This window comes from Crocodylus porosus, unplaced genomic scaffold (genome assembly GCF_001723895.1).
Source record: "Crocodylus porosus isolate Cpor-Errol unplaced genomic scaffold, CroPor_comp1, whole genome shotgun sequence".
NCBI classification, from domain to species: domain Eukaryota; kingdom Metazoa; phylum Chordata; order Crocodylia; family Crocodylidae; genus Crocodylus; species Crocodylus porosus.
The window spans coordinates 55,930,990-55,954,070 of NW_017728949.1; the positions used below are offsets into that span (position 1 = coordinate 55,930,990).

The following is a 23,081-nucleotide window of genomic DNA, read 5'->3' on the forward strand; positions in this document are numbered from 1 at the left end:
AATACAAATACGCATCCCACTGGGACCTCAGGTAAGCCCAGGATAGCTACCAACCCACCAACTGTTTGAGCTGACCTAGGAAAGGGGCACCTGGAGGGGTTGAATGTATTTAAGTCAACAGGTCCTGATGATCTTCATCCGAGGGTACGTAAGGAATTAGCTGGAGTCATAGCGGAGCCGCTGGCACAAGTGTTTGAGCACTTGCGCCGCTCCGGACAGGTCCTGGAGGGTTGGAAAAGGGTTAATGTGCTCCCTATTTTCAAAAAGGGGAAGAAGGAGGAACTGGGTAACTACAGGCAGGTTAATCTCACCTCTAACCTTGGCAAGACCTTTGACAAAATAGTTAAGGATCACATTTGTGGGGGACCAGCAGGTAAAATGATGCTAAGGGGCAATCAGCACGGGTTCATAGCAGGCAGATCCTGCCTCACTAACCTGGTTTCATTTTACAGCTGGGTCACAAAATGCTTGGATGAAGGAATAGAGGTAGATGTTATTTACTTAGATTTTAAAAAGGCCTTTGACACAGCGTCACACCCAATTCTTATAAATAAGCTAAATAGCTGCAATGTAGATTATTACACAGTCCGGTGGGTAGAAAATTGGCTTATGGGACGTACCCAGAGAGCGGTGGTGGACGGGGCAGCCTCTACCTGGAGGGATGTGGGCAGCAGAGCCCGCAAGGCTCTGACCTGGGACCAGTACTATTCAATACCTTTGTTAGTGACTTGGATGAGGTTGTAGAAAGCACCCTGTCCAAGTTTGCTGATGACACCAAACTATGGGGGGAGATACACAAAGTAGATGGCAGGGAGCGAATCTAGGTTGATTTGGGCAGGCTGGGGAAATGGGCCAACCAGAACAGGATGCAGTTTAGCAAGGACGAGTGCCATGTGTTGCACCTGGGGAGGATGAACCATCAGCACTCCTACAGCCCGGGAGGGACCGCTCTGAGTAGCACGACTGCGGGAAGGGATCTCAGTGTCATAGTTGACTCCAAAATGAACATGAGTCACCTGTGTGATGCGGTAATAAGTAAAGCTACCTGCACCCTGTCTTGCATAAGTAGGTGCATCACAAACAGGTCCAGGGAGGTGATACTTCCCCTCTTTGCAGCACTGGTCAGGCTGCAGCTGGAGTACTGCGTCCAGTTTTGGGCATCGTGCTTCAGGAGGGATGTGGATGGCCTGGAGAGGGTTCGGAGGAGGGCCACTCGTCTGGTTAGAGGCCTACAGAAAAAGCCCTCGTGGACCAATTGGGAGACCTGAACCTTTCAGCCTCTGCAGCGGGTGACTAAAAGGTGATCTCATGGCTGCCTACAAACTCACTGGGGGGGTGAGCAAGAAACATGGGATACAAGGTCTGTCGGGGTAACTAGAAATAATGGCCACAAACTGTAAGACAGCAAATTCAGCTTGGACATCAGGTAAAAATTCTTTACAGTGAGGGTTGACAAAATAGGGAATATGCTTCCAAGGGAGATGGGGCTGTCCCCTTCCTTGGAGGTGTTCAAAAGGAGATTGGACAGACACCTGGCTGGGGTCATCTGAGGGGTCATCATTCCTGCCCAGGGCAGGGGGTCGGACGCAATGATCTAATAGGTCCCTTTCAACACTAACGTCTATGAAACTCTGAGATTTCACCAGGGAAAAACTAAAAAAAATTCCCCCCCCACCAGGATTTCAGCCCTCATTCCATTCAATCTTTTATTTTTCCTTTCCTCTTTTTCTTTCCGGTAGCGAAACAAAAAGAAAAAAAACAAAAGCAAAAAACAAAAAACAAAAGGAAGACATTACCGTGTAGATTATGTTCAATTTTAAGGAAAATTCAGAAAGAAAAAAAAATGTTAATCTTTCAGGAAAAAAAAGACACTTTTCTTTCCAGACATCTCCACTAGCTAGCTTTATTTTGTATTTCTTCGAGCTCAAGCCATCCAGGAAAATGTGTCAGGAAGACACGGCAAGGCTAGACAGAGAACTATGGGGTACGAAATGGAGATGCAGAGATTAATGAGCATAAGGGATATTGTTAAAGACAGATGTTGTCACCTGATTATAATAAGGTCTGAAAGAGAAACTGGGAAGGCCTTAAATGGGGGTCCTGGGGGTAGGTGAACGGCAGAAGGAGAAGCCATTCAAGACGTCTGTTCACCAGGGCACCCCAAGGGAAGACAAGGTCTAACGGTCACAAATTGCTGGAAGACCGTTTTAGACTGGACATTAGGAAAAACTTCTTTCCCGTCCGAGTCTCCAGAGTCTGGAATAGACTCTCCCCAGAAGTGGTGCAAGAAATGTTTGGATGCTGGGGTGATCTGACCTCCCGCCCCTTGGGGTCCCTTCCAGCCCTAATGTCTATGAAATCTATAAGATGCTTCAAGAAGATTGTCAAGAAAGTATCATTACTACTAGTCCTAAAAAACCAGACTGAAAGTCAAAGGAAAGGCAAAGGAAGGCATCAGGGCAGCGAATCTAAGCTCAAAGCAGGAAAGCAACATATCAGGAGAGCAGTTTCACCGGAGCACAAAAAATAGAAGCTATGTGAGGGTTGGCTAGAAGATGAGGAAAGAGAGGCAATATTTGAACTTTTCTGATTGAAGTAGCTTGGAAGGAAGAAATAAGAGTAGGGAATTCAAATGAGTTTGTCTACAGAGAAGAAGGGACCAGAGAAGGAGCAAGCAGAGGAAAGGATTGGTGGGCAACTGGGACAGGGCTCACGAAGCAGGTGCAGCGGTAGTGAGAGAACGCAGATAATAAAAGAATTGTATGGAAGAAGTGAAATAATTATGTGAGACTTGTGGAAAAAGCAGAAAGCACCTGTGCCTGCCCACTTTTTGGGGCAATGTCCCATGTGTTCACAATCTGGTACAAATGGTTTGGCCCCTTTCCCCATACGATTTTCCATACACAGAGATTTGAGGATCTCTGTCACCAAAAAGAATCCTATCTAGCTCATCAAAATGTGCTTTTCTTGGTATTACAGGGGAATGGAGATTTGACAGCTGATTATCAGACAAAAGGTACAAAAAAATCAAAGGTTAGAGGCATACTCTGAAGGGATTACAGGCCTCTTCCTAAAGGCTAGGATCAAACTCTTAATGAATTATCCTCAGGAAAAGAATAGATAATAGGTGACAGATTAAACAGAATATTGAAGCACTCTTAGACCCCTTAGAAAATGGTTTTCCCCACTGTAAGGAAAGATGATAATGAAGTGAATATTAAGATGCTGAAATGAAACAGGATGAAAGTTTTCACTACTAATTGTCAGGAGCAGTTAAAAGGGTGTGGGGTGGGGGGGGAGGGGGAATCAAATACTAGGGTTTCTTTTAAAAGTAGCAACATTTAAGATTTCATTCCAGGGCAGGAAAGGGCCAAGTGACTGTGATACACTACTAAGGATTCTGCAATACGAACAAGACCTATCTCCTAATCTGGTAGCCTATTACATGTACCGTCACTTTTTCCCCTGTTTAAAAAAGTTAACAGAGCTACGTGAAGGTAGGTGAAGGTCTGTACAAAAATCAGAGGCCTCTGACGTCACTGGAGGAAAATGACACAATATTTTTCAAGACTTTTAATGACATTATTTTGATTAGCTACACACATAGGCCAGAGGGTATATTGCTGTTACCTGATTCAATTAACATACTTTTTAGATTTGAATAGGTTACCAATTATTAGTGGATTCGGAGAGCTTTGAATCAATTCAGACTTTTAAATTGGTTCCCTGATTCAATTCAGGTTTGGAGATTCAGCCACCAAATTGGGCCAAATCTCCTCCGAACTGAATCACCATCCAAAGCTTCACACAGACCTAGTTGTTACCCCAGAGGATATTATGTCTTATTTTCTCTATGCCACTGTCTTCACATCTGTAAAGCACAGTCTCTTTTCTAGACAGCCATGAGCTATGCAAATAATAAAAGAAAGCATCTCATTTCATAATAGGGAGATTTTTTTTAAAACAATAGCTTTCTGGCCTCAGCAGGAACATGTGGGAGCCCAACAGTATGGCAGATGGCAATACTACCTGTACTTCTCGTGTCAGCCAACGCTAATTCTGCTGACTCTATAGTCTTAAAACAGCACCCCGGGAACAGATATAAAGAGAAACTTGGTGCTGTTCAGTTTTGCAGACTCCGTAGCTACTTGTTCTAAATTTTCTGGAGCCTCATAGAACATTTTCCCTTCTATAATTAAAGGATTTTTGTTTCCCAAGGAAGTTTAATTAAAAACCAAATGACTAACTTAATGGGAGCATGTGCTATTCTTAGTTGACAATTGTCCCATTTCCTTTTGATCCGCTTGCTAACTACAATGGATGGAGCGATGCTCTGAATTCTGCATTAGGTGCCATCAGCTGTTTACAGCACAGCAAGTTAAGCAAAAGGCTGGAGTATAACACATCCCAGTGTGTGTCAGGGCAATACAAGGGTATCAAGCTCACAGCTAACTAGGCGCTTGCCTTCAAGGCCCTGGTTACTGGCAGAGATCACTTATGGTTTTAAGGATTAATTCTCTCCATAAAGGTAAGAGAATTATATCATGCAGTTTTCCTTGAAACTATCAAGTTCATCTGTCCAACCCTTCCAATTCGAATGATGTCAACCTTTCTCCACAAGGAGTTTCAGTGACATCAGCGCACCTCCTCATTAAGTAATGTACAACTTTACAAGCACGAGCGTGACAAATCCGGGTTCATATTAAGGGGGACAAAACATTCCTGAATGTTTTAGTTTTCTGTTTAGTGCCGACAACACCAGAGAGTAGAGGCTATTGTGCTGTCATTGCTTTGCTATTACAGGGGAGGCCTTTTTATGCTTATCTACTTCCAGAATTATATATGAGTAAGGTTTAGTGTTTCTTTCCTTAAGGCAGTTACCAGCAGACTGATTTTCATTCCTTATGGCTTTGAGTTATTGGTCTCTGAAGGCCGGTGAAGGGGGATCTTGTTCCTTTTCATCAAAGTAGAACATGACAGTGAAGGCTCGCTTCCTCAGAGTCGCAGGCACATTTGGAAAGATCAAGGAGCACAAGTCACAGTTTATGCAGTTTTTGGATCATCCATTCCAGAAGAGGTCCTGGAGACCCCAGGATGATCAGCACTTACTCTATAGCAGACCCCAGAAGGTCCGATCACCCTGTTGGATTTGGCACTTACAAAGAGAAGGGAGAAAAAAAAAAGTCCTTGCCCTCTCAAAAAACTATATAACAACCTTAATAAAAGGATTTGCTCCTTACATTGCGCACAAGAGGAAGGACAGACAGTTTCATTTTTGTGGTTGCTTTCCCCCAGGAACAGCAAATAAAATGGCAGTCTTCAAATTTACAAAGGTTGTTTCAAGCATTCGCTTTTAACCTTGATCTACATTTTGTCCTGACCAGGGTTATAGTTTTCTTTTATTCAGGATACAAAAGGGAATAACCTTTGTTTTTGCAGAGCCTTTTCCCTAATCACTTCAATCGTTGTAGGTTAATTGTCAAAGAGAACATTTTCAGCATTGACAGAAAGTTGAAGTCTAAGGGACAGAGCCAATTCTGTCTACTAAGTACCTAAGACTGCAAACAGACGTTGCTTTTGTGCTGCCATAAAAATTGGTGGTGCAAAGTGAAAGCAAACGGACGTCCATGTCCTTTGTCGTGGCGCAGGTATCCGAACCTGAGGCCGTGACAAATGGTAGTATCTATGCGTGCTGCTATTTCATGGTGGGTGTGTTTGTTTTAAGGTGGGAGAACCTGGGCAGTGCCGAGCGGTCTCCAGCAGCCCAGGCAGGCACTCCCGTGGCTTCCAGGGCCCAATCCTGTGTGCTCTGAGAATTTCCCTGCAGAGGAAATTCCTGAGGCTTGCAGACTGGGCCCCTGAAGCCCCAAAAGCACCCACCCAAGTTTGCTGAGGCATACCCCAAGTTGCAATTCCCCAGCATGCTTCAGCAAGTAGGAAACCCTGGGGTTCCCCGGTTTGCAGAGGAGTACCCCAAAAGTTGTCATTCAGGATCAGGCCCCTGCCAATGGGGCTTTCTTCAGACAGCTAGTGGAAGTTTCCTGACCACAGGCCCTGGTTCTCATGGGGGACTTCAATCACCCTGACATCTGCTGGGAGGGCAATGCAGGAGTGCACAGGCGATTTAGGAAGGTTTTGGAGAGTGCTGGGGACAACTTCCTGGTGCTGGTATTGGAGAGGCCAAGTAGGGGCTACGCTCTTCTTGACCTGCTGCTCACAAACAGGGAAGAATTGGTGGTGGATGTAGAAGTAGATGGCAACTTGGGGAGCAGCAACCATGAGATATTTGAGTTCAGGATCCTGAGGAAAGGAAGGAAGGAGAGCAGCAGAGTAAGGACCCTGGACTTCAGAAAAGCAGACTTTGACTCACTCAAGGAACTCATGGGCAGGATCCCCTTGGAGGCCAGTCTTCGGAGGAAGGGAGTCCATGGCAGCTGGTTGGATTTTCAAGAAACCCTACTGAGGGCATAGGAATCAGCCATCCTGATGTGCAGAAAGACTAGCAAGTATGGAAGAGGAGCAGCTTGGCTACGCAGAGAACTCTTTGGTTTGCTAAAACAGAAAAAGAAAGCTTCACAAGAAGGGGAAATTTGGACAAATGAGGAGTATAAAAGTATTGCTCGGGCATACAAGGGTGACAGGAAGTCAGGAAGGCCAAAGTGCATTTGGAGTTGCAGCTAGCAAAGCACATGAAGCATAACAAGAAGGGTTTCTACATGTCAGCACCAAGAGGAAGATCAGGGAAAGCGTGGGTCCCTTACTGAATAGGGGAGGCAGCCTAGTGATAGATGAAGAGGAAAAAGCTGAAGTACTCAATGCCTTTTTCACCTCAGTCTTCACAGGCAAGGTCAACTCTCAGACTGTTGCACCGGGCACCACAGTTTGGGGAGAAAGTGAGCAGCCAACATTGGTGAAAGAACAGTTTAGGGACTGTGCAGAAAGCCTGGACATGTACAAGTCCATGGGGCCAGACATGGTGCACCCAAGGGTGCTGAGGGAGTTGGCTGATGTGATTGCAGAGCCACTGGCCATCATCTTTGAAAAATCATGGTCATCAGGAGAGGTCCTGGATGATTGGAAAAGGGTACACATAGTGCCCATATTTTTTAAAAAGGGAACAAGAATGATCTGGGGAACTACAGACCAGTGATCCTCATTTCAATCCCTGGAAAAGTCATGGATCAGGTCCTCACGGAATCCATTTCTAAGCACTTGGAGGAGAAGGAAGTGATTAGGAACAGACAGCATGGATTCAACAAGGACAATTCATGTTTGACCAACCTGATTGCCTTCTATGATGAGATGACTGGCTTTGTGGGTGTGGCGAGAGCAGTGGATGCAACTTACTTGGACTTTAGCTAGGCTTTTGATATAGTCTCCCACAACATTCTTGCGAGTAAGCTTTAGATGCTTAATAAATACAATAAAACTTCGGCCAAACTGTACATATAATAGTAACTGTCCCTGATGTTTTGCTGATTATATTGGAAATAAATATATTGAAATAAAACAGGCCTCAGAAGTCACACATTTCTATATTCATAGGTTGGGGGAGGGAGGGGTTCTGGCAATTAAAAACAAACCCAAATTGCAGTCTTTTCTTGTACTAAGAACTGGAACTAAGGGCATGTCAGCACCAGCTGAGAACAGCATGGGAAGCATGGTGTGCCCATTCCAGACGTTATCTCCCTAAAAGGATGAAATGTAACTATATTAGCGCAGTGGTTGGCGTGACTTTATGGGCATGTGCCCAGCAAATGAGTTTATGGGCATATGCCCCATGCCATATTAATGTCTTTATATTGCATCTGTCTGAGGACATGGTAGCTGTACTCCAGCACTCCCTAGCACAGTCCTTAGCTGCTACAGCCTTTCCATAAGAGTCTGAACTCCTGGGATTTATTCTCAGTGAGACACTGTGGGTTTAAACCTAAGCACTTGGGAGTCAATAGAAAGATTCTGACTTCAGTGGCTTTGGTTCACACTTTGTAGCCAGGTACAGACATGACACTTTTACCTGTATAAGTGATTGGAAACTGGGCTATACCCATAACAGAACAGAAGTTCAACACCCAAAACCGATCTATACCTGTAACAGAACAGAAGTTCGGTACACATAGACTGGTTCAAACATGGTGAAATCCAGTCTAAGATTTCCTCCCACTGATCAAAGATGAATGTGTCGTCTGTTCGCTATACTGATTTAAACTATGCCACTTTTAGAAAACCGCATAACTTAGATTTACTCTGTCTTGGGCTTTTTGAATGTCTCTACGTAGCCTATGAAAGCAAGATGAAATATTCCCAATTGTTGCCAAACTAAAAGTTGTACCTGATGGTGTTACAGAGGGTGAAGCAAAGTTGTCAGTGAAAGGTTTAATGGATATATATACATACATACATAAACACACACATACATATATATATACATACATACACACACACACATACTGTTTGCCAGTCCATCTATTGATGTCCAGACAAACCCAGCTGCCCCCATCTTGTTGAATCTTGCCCTCTTGAAGCTAGTGCAGTTCTTGCCACCGGCTTCAGCCGTAGAGGTTGAACACGTACTTTGAAGATCCCTGATCCACACAGAAAAAAAAAAACACACCTCTTTGTTGGTTTGTTAAGAAAGGTCCCAGGCTTCTTCAGATACCAATTGATTAATGGGGGTGTGTAAGGGATATTGTAATCTGGACCAATAATGATACGCTAAATAGATTACTTCAACTGATGTGCACCCTTGCTGAAGGAGGCCCCGGGACCTGTACCAGCTACTAGCTGCAGACTTCAGTAGGAAAACAGTATATAATTTGCAAACAAATCTAATGTTACAGTTAAAACGTCTAATCTTACAGTCCTTTAAGGGAACTGTGGTGCTCAGAAAGGTGACTAACACTCTCTAGAGCTAGGCACAGCTCAGCTAGGCTCTGTGCTTGGTTCCTCCCTATTGCTGCTGATCTCAGAGCTGTGGCACACATTCACTGCTCTCTTGAGTCGATTTCCAGGTATAGGCAACTGTGAAACTATTTTGCAGATTTGTAGTTTTCATTGGACAAAGGGATCAGTGTAGACACAAGGCTGGGAGAAAAAGTAAGAAAGACTAAGAGTCTTGGTGTGTGATCTGTATGAATGCCTATTGACATTTCCCCATGTAATATGCACAAAGCCCAGTGAAGGCCTGGTTAATAGAGTCTGCGGCGTGGAAGTTGTAAACCCACTGCAAGCATCTTAGAGAAAGGAGAGGAAACTCTATGTGCATGCTCCTTTAGGGCTTAGAAAGTGGCTGTTTTGTGTTTCTACAGTGTCATTCACAATAGGTCTTCATCCTCATGCAGGGCACTATAGCAAGTGTGGGAGGCAGGCATATGAGATTCCATGCAACTGCTAAGAATGACCCAAGATATCCATATGGTAGTGTCAGAATGACGTTGTAGCCATGATGATCCAGGAATGATGTTAGAAGCAAAGATTTCTGAAGGTGATATCTGATATTGGACCAACTGAATAGTTGGGACTGACTTCCATAAGCTTTCAAATGCAAGGCATTCTTCATCAGGTCTGCTGAGCAGACCTGATAACTGCTCACATATCCTCATCTCTCCCAGGGATACCTATCAGACAATAAGCTAAGTACATGCCATATAGCAAAACACAAATCAACAAGAACAAACCTGGCCAAATTTAAGTGGCATACATAAAGTAGCAGCATCGATTAGTGAATGACCTCTCTTGATATGGACTGGGGCAAGCACATCTGAAATATTGCAATATTTGGACCTTATCAGGAAAGCAATGATAAGCCAATAAGAATTCAAAGAAGAGCGACAATAAAGTAATAATGCAAATTGCATCAAGAGAGGTTAACCTGTGGCAGAAGGATCATCCAAAACCCAATGGGAGCCTTTCCATTGTCTTCAAGTGGTTTTTGAATCGGGCCAGAGGAGAACTAAATATATAAAAGACCCAAACGAAAAGTATTCTTGGAATCAGTTCTTCAAGTTAGATCACCTCTATCTTTTGCAAACTGCATAAAAAGGTATCAAGTAGGGTGTCCTAGGCTAGGTATGATAATCAATCTATTATGTGGTATTCTGTGAGAGGCATAGTTTAGAGTAGCCAACACAACACACATTCACCCTTTGGTGGCAGGGGGAGGGGGCATACCTTACACCAGTTTCTGCCATCTGTAAAGAAGTTTGTGTGTGCCAAACTCCTGTTTTGTTACGGGGATAAACCAGATTCTGATCACTTACACCAGTAAAAGTGTCATGTCTGTACCTGGCCCTTAAGGGTCTGTCCTGGGTCTAGTACTGTTTTATGTCTTTTTGAGTGACTTGGAAGACAAAACTGAGAGCAAACTTAGCAAGTTTGCAGATGACACCAAGCTGGGTGATGTAAAAAATACTTTGGAAGATAAGATTAGGGCTCAGAATGACCTTGTTCAACTGGAGAAGCAGTCACACACAAAAAAATCAATCAAATGCAATTTAGTAAGAAGAAGTGCAAAGCCCTACATTTAGGATGAAACAATCACATGCACAAATGTAAACTGGGGAATGACTGGCCTAGGCTGCAACAGTCCAGAGAAGGACCTGGTAGTTATAGTGACTATAAGATGAATAGGAGCTGACAATATGCTCATTGCAAAAACAACAAAAATGTCAGTACAATACAATGTATTAGCAGAGTATCACATTCAAGTCAGAAGAAGAGAAGAAGAGATTCTTCCATTGTATTCTTCATGTCTGGTGAGGCCTCATCTAGACTACTCTATCCATTTTGGGGCCCCAATTTACTTAACATTTTGGACAAATTAGAAATCCAATGGGGAGCAACATAAATGATTATAAAACTAGCAAGCATGATTTATAAGAAGAGGTTGAAAGGACTAGGATTTTTACCCTAGAGAAAAACAGGCTGAGTTGGGATTTTTATAATAAATAGAGAAAAAAAATAGAAAATAGAAATTCTTCTTCAAATTTTCTTCAAATAGAGAAAAGAAGGTTGTTCTGGTGATAGGCTATTCTCCATGGTCACAGAGGAGAGGGCAAGCCATAGTCGTCTTCAATTGCAGGAAGGGAAAATAGTATCCCTGATATAGCATCCCTGAAGCAGCGTTCTCCATGAGGAATGGTGTTTCCCTCTCACAGCCTGAGCCAGGTTGCTTCCTACCCTCAAGGCAAGAAAGCTGCTCATTTGCACTGCATGGCTTTCTCTCCACAGGACCAATTGCAGAGAAAATAATTGGACCTGGGCTCCTCAAGCCTGCTGCCTTTCTGGTTGACCCTGCCTCATTGTCACAGCAACACTATTCCACATCACAGACATATTTAAAGCACATAAAGCCTGTGAAGCACTGAATTTTGGTGAAGATGGGGACCACCAAAGTACTTAAGAAAGGGGATATCACTCAGTCCCTGCTGGGGTAATATCTGGTGCACTCCAAGGACCTAAGTCAGAAAACCACCTGCTCTGATTTACGGCTCACATCCTGTTTTCTTGACTATTTTTATTCATTGTCTCTTACCCTCTGCCATTACTGCTCCGGAGAATGAGTTCTCCCTTGCTTTGTCCCCAGTGTGACAGGTTGTCTTCATCCTCTATTAAATATTTAGGCCTTCATCCATTCAGTAAAGCTCCCAACTTGTTTGACTTAAATTATACCCCGCTAGCAAATCAAATTAGGGAAGATTTGAGTAAATATGCCTTTTAAAACAAAAGCTGATTTTCTCCATGTTCAGCCATTTGTGGGATTAACTGGCCTAATGAGTTCTTATGTGCACAGTGTTTTTGTTTTCATGGATGCGAAAGCTGGATGAATTATTCATTGCCAAAAAAGTATATTTTTTCATTGTCTGTTTAGCCCTTTCACCCTGCTTACAAGTCAATCCTGATTTCTACAGAGGCGTATTATTCATAAAACAATCACTCACAGCTCACTTCTGCCATGAAGACAATGGCCTTTATTGAGAGCACTGTGAAACTACCAGTAGCAGAGGATGTGGGTGGCAAGGGAAATCCACCAGATTTTCTTTTTCCTTGGAGCTTCCCTGCATTCAATGTGCTGATATATTCCTTTAGTGCACTTGGCTAGATGTTACATGGGGAAGGAGGATGAGCCAGGGTCACGGTCTCTCTTCAGCTCTCAGTCTTCCCACCTTGTTGGGTTGCTCTTCCAACTTTGGAGCAGCACATGGAGCCTCTCAAGCCTCTCATGTGCTCCAGAAGTAGGATCAGGGCTCCCTGGGCTAGAAACCCCATCAGCTGACCCCGGTTTCCAGCCTGGGGAACATACCACGTGCTCAAGCTTCAGAGCCAGACTTAGGAAAAATGGCATTCGAGGTGACCTTGTATTTTGGCACCCTCCCCAACCCCGCCCCCGTGCCTTCCCCCCAGCCACCCCCTCTCCCCAGTCACTGGCACTGCTGCCCTGCCACAGAGGGGCTGTGTCCGATGGGCTGGGGAGCTGGGCAGGGCGTCCACCTGTGGCAGGGACCACCAGCTGCAACCCCACAGAGCTGAAGTGGAGGGAGCAGGAGCCTGCAATGAGTGGCCGGTGAGTGCTGGTATAGGTGAGGGCACCACAGTCCAACACACAACTGGCTGCACGCAGGTGAAACTTGAGTGGAGCCCTCCCCTGGTCCCCTCTGCAGGCTGCTGGCCCCAGCCTGGGGCTCCCTGCATGCATTGTGCCACCCTGCCCCACCGTGCAGAATCCCAGGCAGCCCCACCAAGGCCCCGGCCTTCTCTTGACCTGGTGTTGCACAGGGCCCTGAGCAACACCCCACACTGGCACTGCTACCTGCTGCTCACGGTGCCCGTGTGTGCATGGGGCGGTGCCCCCCCAACCACAGTGCCCTGGGTGGTCACTCGTATCACCCACCCAGCTCTGCCAAGCTTGCTTCCTGCTGATGCAGTGGGACCCCAGGATCAGGGTCCCCTGGCATCAGGCTCCCCCTGCACCAGCAATATGGCACAATAAGATCTAATGTGGGATCCGACAATCGCGCCTCCTTCCATGCACATGTGGCATGATAGGAAGCACAGCTGTTGGGATCCTGCACCAGATCCCCTTTCACCTTGAATGTGTGTGAGGGGTCCTTGTGACCTCAGGGACTGCAGGTCCTCACCACTACAGTGTGGAGACCCACAAGGGGAAAAGGTCCCTACTGCACATCAGATCAGGGAGCAACTGAGCCCCCGCCATGACTCATGAAGACGTTAATGAAGTCAAGTGCTGTCTACTGGCCTGTGGTTGGTAACCTAAGTCACATGGTATTCTTTCTACTCCCTGATTGGCTATCCAGAACTTTGAACAAGGGAATAATGAACAGGAGGGTAATATCCTTGGGTTCCTGAATTTTCAGAAAAAATGCATTTGAGCTAACATTTCCAGGACATCCCAGCCCCCCAAACATCTTTGCAATGCCCAGCGATTCTCATGTAGATAGTACTAACTTAAGATGGTGGAAATGGGCTTTTCCTGTTGCTGCTCCCCAGCCTCAGTAGAGACTCCACTTCCATACACAACCCTAATTTACAATATACAACATCATGCTTTTGAGATTAGGATAATCTCTAATAACTAGGGGCTAAGTTATTAGGATAATCTCTAATAACTAGGCTTCCCAGAGGTATCCAGTGCTCGGTTCATCCTGAAAAAATGGGTACTGGCAGTATTCACCCATTTCACTGCTAAGGCTCATGCAGGCTGTGCACAGTAGCCAATTAATTCTGTGGATAAGTAATATTGGACTTAGACACCATATAGGACCATACAGGCATTACACATCCAGTAAGAAAAATAGCTTTTGAATAGGAAATATCCAGCAATTCTGTGTCTTATGGGACAACTATCAAGCATGGGAGACATGATAAGAGTAGAGACAACGTCTTATGGAACAACCTGGAGAGATTGGAGGGACCCACCGATGGGATCTCAGCTTCCTACATATCACGGGGCATCCTGCCCTCGTTTCTTTGGAAGGACAGAAGGATACGTTACAAAGCAGAGACCACTGACAGTGGAACACAAGAACCCAAAGCCACGAGGCCATGCTTAAATGGTCTCCCTGTGTATGCTGCTGTGAGCCTCCAAATATGAGCTGCCTAGAATCGGAGTCATTAACAGCCATTTTCCGTGTGTTCGGTGGAAATTTTCTGATGACTTCAAATGAAAAGAAGGCTGGAAAAAGGACAAAAAACCAGTTTGACAGCATCCCCAACAGCGCTGTTACAAAATGCAGCTATCTTTCTGTAGGGGGCCAATGTAAACAATTTCTGCAAATCCAAATCCATTCAAAATTCACATCCATAAATTCATGTCTATTACCGGAGAGAGAATCCAGTTGGAATTTTTTCTGTCAAAAAAATATGTCTCTTTTTTTTTTTACTAAGTTTCGACACAAGTGGAATTGTTCATCAAACTCATATTCATTTTGACAAAAACTCCAAAATGAAAGATTTCAACACTAAAAATGTATTTCATTCGGCTGCTGTTATTTTTGTTGTTGTTATAATTACATGACATTATAGCTGAAATATTTTTACTCCTGTGGCAATGCAAACTGTTTTATGATTATACAGAGACACTTTGACCTAGAAAACAGTAGATGTTTCTGATAGCAATAGTAGGAGCTGCTATTAATAATTTTAAGAAACAAAACAGTTCAACGGTGCACCATGTGTCTTAAGGCCAAAAATTAAATGATGTAAAAACATGGACTTAAAGGTCCTCATCAAATAAGATGCAATTCTGAGGTTTGGGTTTTTTTTTTTACTTTCCCACCCCCCCAGATCATCCAGAAAACATATTTAACAAAATCAATTCTCTCCCCTCCACACTCCTGAACAAAAACTTCTGGTTCCCCATATAGAGCTGGTACAACACCCCTAGAAGTCTCCGAAGGAAAATCCAGCAGTCATTCCGTTTCATCTGGTTTATTTTTCACCAAACGTGACGTTTTCCTGGTGCCACTGAGAAAGCACAAAGTCATCCAGCATCTGTTCTCCAAAACAACTTTAGATTAGACCCAAGGTTGGCAGAAATCTCATTAGTGAGGCCTTGCGGCAACTATATCTGAGCTTGAACCCCACCTCTGATTTCTCCTTCCATCTGAACTGAGGTACTAACTCTTTATAGAATAGGATCCTACTTTTCCTTCCATCTCTGACCAAATACGTTGTAATTGTATATGTCTTTCCATCTTCCCAGGAGGCAACTGGAAAAAAAAAAGGACTGGTTGTAAAACTAGCGAATACGATGCATAGAGAAGTCGTGTGATAGAGCTTACAAACAAACAAGCCATTTTCCTATTGAAGGCATATCTCGGGTCCCAGAGAGTGAAAAAGTGACCACGAAATAGCTGATAGCTGAGTGAGGGCTGAGAATTAGTGGCTCCTACATGCTAGGTCAATGATAACCACTAGGCTATTGACCATCTGGGACAGGTGGAACGTCATTCGGCATCACTCATGAACTCTTTTGCAAGGTCTCTCTGTCAGAACAGAAATAAGAATGCAAATGCATTTTTGCATGGGAAATGCAAAAAAAAAAAAAAAATGCAAATGGAAACTTCAAAGTCCATCACCAAAGGCAGCTGTTATTCTCCAGTCGGTCTCACAAGGGATATTTCCCAAGAGCTTGCACTGGGTAAAACTTTCTTCGACTGACTCTCAGTCCTCTGCGCTAACCATTCAACTGCACTTCTTCTGTTATGACCTCTTGGACATTCAGACGGACAGATTCAGTACTCCTTACCTGGAAATCCTTCAAGGGTAGATCTATAGTGGCTCAGCTAAGCATAGAGGAAAAGCAGATCCAAAAAAAGGTTGAGTCATTCACCTTGCTCAGACATCCATACAATTCCCAGCCGTCCAAGATCATTCTGCCCGTACAGTGAGGAAGATCTTAGACTTTTGACTTCCAAAGTTTATTAGGCCAGTGGTTATCAACCTCTTTAGACTCAAGGCTCTCCTTGATAGGCTCAAGGCACCCCTCAGAAAGTGCCAGCTCTTAGCATTCACATGTATATTGAATACGGGGAAATAACAGAGCGCTCCCATTGCAAAGAACTCAGAAAAGGTACCAAAGTTCAGAATATTTTTAATGCTACAGCTTTCTATTTGAAAATCTGGGTTTATCTTGTGAATCATGTGTAGGTGTTTGCACAGCTAACACTGCTAATATTGTGCATTACCCCATGGCACACTTCAGGATCTCACAGCACGCTGGGGTGCTTCACTACCCCTGCTGAGTACCATTAGCTGTGGCGATATTAATTCATTCCCACTGATGACATATTAGGTGATAGATGACCTATATTAAGTCTGGAAGTAGAGTTGGTGAAGGATATTTTATTCTCTTAGCCAAATACTCTGAGCCTGAGTTTCTGCAGGGAATTTTCCAAATGCCATGATGTTCTACAGTATGTTAGCAATGCTAGAGAAAAGATGGTAGCATTTTAGAGAGGCAACACTTAGAGCCAAGAGGGAATTTTTTCCTTTACTTCTGGTAAAAATATTAGGCAAGGTCCCTCCTGACACATACAAAATACAAATGGCTACATGCATTCTCTTTTACTAAATTACATGCTTATATTTTTGCAGCAAATCCTGGCTGAGAATTGAGACGCCTACTGAACATCTGTCTGTCAGGGCAATTTTCTTATTCCAATTCTGAATGCTCTCTCGCTCTCTCTCTCTTTACTGCCTAACAGGGTAGATAGTTAAAAATAAAATACATCAATGTTTTGGCATCTACTTTCTTCTCTGGATTCTATATTGCACTGTTGTCATCACTTAAAACTCCATCAATTCTGCTGATCCACCGAACAGATGGTATTATCAACCCACTAGAATCTGCACAGGGCAATTAGAAAAATACAGAGACAAAATTAATACAAGGAAATTAATTATCAATGACATCAAACCAGAACTGTGTACAAAAATTCTCCCGCTCCTCTGACACCAGACAGACAGGCTGATAACTGCAACCATGCTTCCTGCTTTACCCACTGATCCAGCTGAAGCCTCTGAACATTAACTGTCAATTTAAAACTTAGTTATAATTAGGTCTAAACCCTGTTGTGCTCCATTCTCAGCCTTGGATTCGACGGGAAGTTTTACCTGAGTCAGGGCCACAAAACTGTGCTGTTTCTTAACCATTTTCGTGACACCTGGGGGAATGAGAGGATGCTAATGCCTCTATAGCAAGACACGCAGCTTTTAGACACTTTCTCCACCAGGTACCATGCACTATACAAGGCCATGCAACTATGAACATCACATCAGTAAAACCGAAGTAATTTTACAGCCCTGTGCATTTTTCCCCCATGAGCAGTGACTACAGCTCGGTGGCAAAACAAACAGTGACAGTAATGACAAGCTTTAAAAACACACCGGGGTATCTTTAGTGAGCTTGGTGTCTCATACATAGTCCAGCTGTTTTCTACAGCACCGTGGGATACTCCAGAGGACACAAAATACGGATATTAGAGGTAGCAGAGCCACAGACTTGTAACTAGAGCTCTGACCAAAGCTCCCTGTTTTCCAGTCCTCTCCTTTTTGGTCATTAAAATATGCTAAAATGAGATGAAACATGTCACGTCTATGGAAAGAAAATAAGTTTCCATATAATATTATATTCCATATATATATATGTGTGTGTGTGTGTGTAAAATAAGTTCATATATATATATATATATATACACACACACACACACACGCGTGTGTGTATATATGCATGTATGTATGTATATATATTTCATATTTCCCTTTATATATATGGAAACATATTTTATTTCCATAGATATGACATTTATATATATATATACACACACACATACACCGCCCCCACCACCTTTGCTGGTTTTATATATATATGGAGAGGTTCCCAAGGTTCTTTGGGTAAATATATATATGAGGATTTCATCCCATTTGCATCCTGTACCCACATCTCTCATTCCCTTTGGTACTTTCTTGATTTAAGCTTCCTTAAATATAATCTTCAATGGGACTTTTTGAATTTCCAAGCAGTGAAAGAAGAGTATGCAGATTAAATGTCATCTTCAATGAGACTTCTTTAATCTACAAGCAGTGAAAAAAGAGTATCCAGATTTGGAAAGGACTATGTACATCGGGGAGAGGATGAATGTGGTCCCAGGACAGAGGAGGGGACATAGTCTCAGCTGACAGCAAGGTCACTCAGTTGACCCTCCTGGAGTTACTCGTAATGCCACAAATGAAATTATCCTGGACTCAGCTGCTCTTTCCAACTTGCTGTATGAATCGGTACCTCAGTTTCCACATTAACACAATGAAAATGGTTGGAGTCGATCTCCGTAATGGGGGTGCTTGTAAGCTAAAATTAGTGTACACTTGCAATATGCATGGACAGCCTCTGTCAGGAGTGGCATAGCCAGAATCCCACTCTGAAGTCAATATTTTACATTATCCAAGAACTGATCACATTTTTACTATATTTTGTTTTCATACAAGTGCGTGTCACATTAAACCAGCAAAGGTGGAGACACAGAACACATATGATAAAGAGCCAGTAATGCCCTTGTTTTGGTCTGTGTGCATCGAGCACTGCCGTCTGATCAGGGTGAGCAAGGTCCGCTGCCCATCGCAGTAAATGGAAAGTCTCCCAGTGACCTCATTTGGCTTGGATTTACAAGTAAAAGCAACTGAATTTTAAGTCATTAATAGCAATGGCAGTGATATGATGCAAGGCATTGAAGGGCAAGGGTCTTTGACTTAATCACGGCATGGACCACTGATATAAATCCTTGTTTTTGTGATCCTGTGATTCCCTCCCATTGGTGACTGAGACCCTCCCCTCCCTTTTACTATCCCATATCCTCTGCTGTTATTCCATCAATAACTGAGAAGAGGGGGAAAGTGTCCGTGAAAGTTTGTTTCTTTTACCTAGCAGAGAAAGAAGAAGAACCATCCTTCACCACACTGTCTACTAGTAAATGCTCTAAAGGCTGCCACTGGAGAATCATTAAACTACCCAACTCAACTGGTCTCTCAGCTTTTTTTTTTTTAAATAATCCTATAGAGGGGAAAAAATGTGTCCTGTGGCACCTCTGCTGCTGATCAATAGGCAGAACTTTCTCTCCTCAATACAGATACAAGTCCCGATTAGTCCCATGTGTCTCAACGGCCTCAGAGATCCAAAACTCTCTTAGATTTGCACCACTTTTAAATCTATCTCCATCAATCTCAATGCTTCCAATTCAGATCATTGCAAAACCAGGTTAGAATAGGCTTCCAGAAGAAACTACAAGACACGTTTGGCTTTCTTCACATTTCCCTGTGACTAAACTCATTTTTCATGCTCCATTCAGTTTTATTCAAATACACACCACTGATCCAGAATAAACACATTTTAATTGCACAATAGAGCTAAATAAAAATATCAAGACCCTCTGATGGGGCCAGGTTTAGTCACTGTAGTCAGCGAGAGTTTAGCAATTTATTTCAAGGAGAGCAGGATCCATTGCACAATGGTAGTTTAAGGACCTGATTGATCTTAAGGTGTTGAATACCCATCACATTGCCTGGGAGAAAAGGATGCCTGTTAGGATTTCTTAGGATCAGGCAAGGCATGCTAATGGATCGGCTACCTTGTGGAAGGAGGATGCGCGCAGAAATGGAAACATGGCAATATTTCAAAAATATTTTTTTGCAAAGGGAATTGGAAGGACCCCACTTTCTAAAATGATGTGCTTCACCTCCCAAACCTTCATACCTATGAATGAGACCTCAGTCAAGTAAACCATACACATTTGAAGGGAAAGAAAGCACAAAAGCCAACCGGTGCAGGGGACAGACTACACAGCATGGAAGAGATGACCACCACGGTAGAATTGCTGCCTCTATTCACCTGCATGGAACTAAATGAACCCATAAATATGAAGTTTTAGCTTTCAGGGCTTTGCTTTCCAGTACAGAAGAAAGAGCTACCTGATAGGATGTGACTGACAGGCTGGTCCAACTTAACAGCAAGAGGAAAGGAGTATAAAGTATTTTCTCTGCTTTAAGTGGCATTATTTTTGGAATATTTATTTGAAACATGTATGTACATAACATTCCCAAACATTTTAGCCCCAACTGGCATCTCAAACAAACAAACAGAAAAACCATGCCAAGATGCATTTAATTTGCTTCAGGCATTTTTTTTTTTTCCCTTAGCACCTGATGAACATACAAATTAAAATGCCACAAGACAACATATGCAACAGGACTTTCAATGTTGCGTGTGTCTATTTTCCAGTAATTAGTATCCCAGGGAGAAATCTTGTTGCCACTGTACTTATTTAATGTAATAAAGCACTGCAATGAAGTAAGCTTCAGGAATTTCTCAACTTGTATTGGCATTAGGTAACTCTGATCTCTCTAATGATGTCTACTGACCCCTAGCCTGTAGCTGCATTTCAAAGCAGATTTTTTAGCAGGTCTCTCTGTAATTGCACAGCATACCTAAGAGGAAATCAAGAAACAAACAACAACTCAAATTGGAGGTGTAGCAACCGTTAACTTACCCACGATTTCCCATTAAAAAGAAAGGGATGACAGTGGGAGGTAGAATAGATATAGACATTAGAAAAAAAAAAGATTCTCTTCATTTAATCACACAAAAAAACAGATTAATGCTATGTAGGCCAGCACAAGAGAGGCTGATTTTTCCTACTCAAAATACTTTTTTTTCCTACTAAAAACATGAGATTCTGTTCTCTTCTGGTTTTTCTGGTTTTTAGAAAACTGCTGAATTATACCAGGTAAGCAATACCAGAAGCCGGGTCTTTGGACAACAGACCGGGGAACTTCAAAAGTGAATGCTTCAAAATCCATGTGATCTTTTAACACTGGTTTCCCAGTTTTTGGAAGCACCGAGGGATGTGGCTCACAAGGACTTCAGTAGCAGGTGCAACATCTCCAGAAGTGAAGCCACTTTTATTTAGGTGTCTAAAAGTATATAGATTTAGGTGCCTTCTACTAGGCACATATAGTTGACTCTTTTGGTTTTCACTACTGAGACCGATTCTGAAGTGGTGTAGCCCCGCTGAAATCAGTGACCCAACGTACAGAGGTTTTTTTACAAGGGGAGTTTTCATAGTTAAAATGTCTGCGGCTCGCGTGCATGTGTGTGTAAGTTTCTTAATATTAGATTTTTTTTACTGGGTTTCTAGGGAACTTGAAGCTATTACAGATTCACACACTCCTTTGCTTAGCTCCTGGGAAAAACACTTACAGCCTACTCCATGCTAATTCATTGCTCAATGAATAAGTAAAATCTGTATTGTATAATAAAACCATTGATCATTATGCCTTAAAAAGATTGACTCCTAAATATTTAGGAAGCAGTGTGTATTCAATGGAAATGTTTATTGGCATTGGGAAATTAAACTGTCACCCGTGAAATAGTAAACTCATTAACACAGAGTTTCTTTTTAAGTGTTAGGAATTAACTTTATTACTGCAACAGTAATGGCAAGCCTCAGTCTTAAATTGCTTGCCACTTACTATTGGTGAACATTATTAAAACATATTCACCATAATTCGTTCAGCCCCAAGGAAAAAAAAAATAAAGCTCTTTCCTCTTTCACTGGGGTTCACTTAAAAGCAAATTTCCCTTTTCCCCTCAGAAAGGGGTGGGAGGGCGGAAACAATACACCTGCTAATGTTTTATGAGGTTTATTAAATTGATGTTTTCTCTGGTTATTGAAACTCTTCTATTGCTTTGGCTATGTAAACATGTGAAAATATGCCCTTCCAAAGCGCTGAATCAATAAGGCAAGACTGACCTCTAGCGTCCACGACTATGTCGAGATCCAGGCAACACTGAATTCCTCTGATTTACTATAACCAAAAAATTTCATTGGGGGGAGATTTCTTTTCTCCCTCTCTCTCTCTCTCTTAGGTAGCCACCATGATTACAGCACGAAACTCCATTTCCAAACCTAACCAAACCCTTCCCGAGCTGCAGAAATTCACCGACTTATTCCAAATTTCCCAGATCTTTCCTAGCTCTCGCTCAAATGACCTCCAGCGCCAGCCAGAACTTCTCCCAGTTATAATCCAGGCGAAGCCTTGTGCACGGGCCGCAGAGACTCAGCTAGCCTGGATTTATCTGAATCCTTGCCACTGTGCCTTGCTAGGTTGACACCTCTGGAGAAGCACCCCCTTATTTCCCCCCCACTCATTACCAGGGAGATCAGGTCCTATATTCCCAACGGGACCTGCACCAAGGGGTTAGAATAATACCGGCACACGGCATGTGGACGGCTTTTCATTGCGACATTGCAAAGCGTGTTTCACAGTCTGCAGTGACAGTCGCAGACAGCAGTGTCTTAAGGGTAATAAGGGGGGAATAAAAGAAGGGGGAATGGAAGAGGGGGGGAACCCCAAAACTTTCAGGGGATGATACTCTGATGGAGGATTTTATGATTATTATGATGATCACAATGATGGTGATTATTATGATTATTATTGATTCTCCAGGGCTGGAAAATGGCAAGAGGGCTGGGCATTGGGAGGGCAAAGCGGGAGCAAGTTTGGCCAAGTCTGGCCTGGCAAGGGGTAGCTCTGGGGCCCTGAGTGGAGGCTGGATGCTGGCCGAAACTGCTCCAGGGAGACTCCAGGCAGGTGGGCACCCAAAACCCCCTGCCCATGCAAGCTTGGCTCCGAAGCACCACTGCCATGGGGATGCCCGTGCCCTGCCAGCCGAGGCAGCCTTGCGGCTGCACCAGCTGGCCACAGCCAAGCTGCCCCCGCAGCCCAGCCACCTCGAGCCTGCTGCAACTCTGCATGGGCACCGAGTGCTCCAGGTGCACAGCCAGTGCCGGGGCTAACTTTCCTAGAGGTCACAGCATCCCCCAGCCTGTGAGATGCAGCATCCCTCCGGCCCGTCGGAAACAGCATCCCCCAAGCCCGTGGGAAGCAGCATCCCCCTAGCCCGTGCATCCCTCCAGCCTTGGGAAGCAGCATCCCCCTAGCCCGTGGGAAGCAGCATCCCCCCAGCTTGTGCATCCCTCCAGCCCTGGGATGCAGCATCCCCCTAGCCC

At 43.6% G+C, this 23,081-nt stretch overlaps 1 protein-coding gene across 1 annotated transcript in view; it reads right to left on the minus strand.

Moving 5' to 3' along the window:
• Positions 1–23,081, minus strand: part of CNTNAP5 (contactin associated protein like 5) — a 442,467-nt gene that overhangs the window by 418,969 nt on the left and 417 nt on the right. The window lies entirely within an intron of this gene.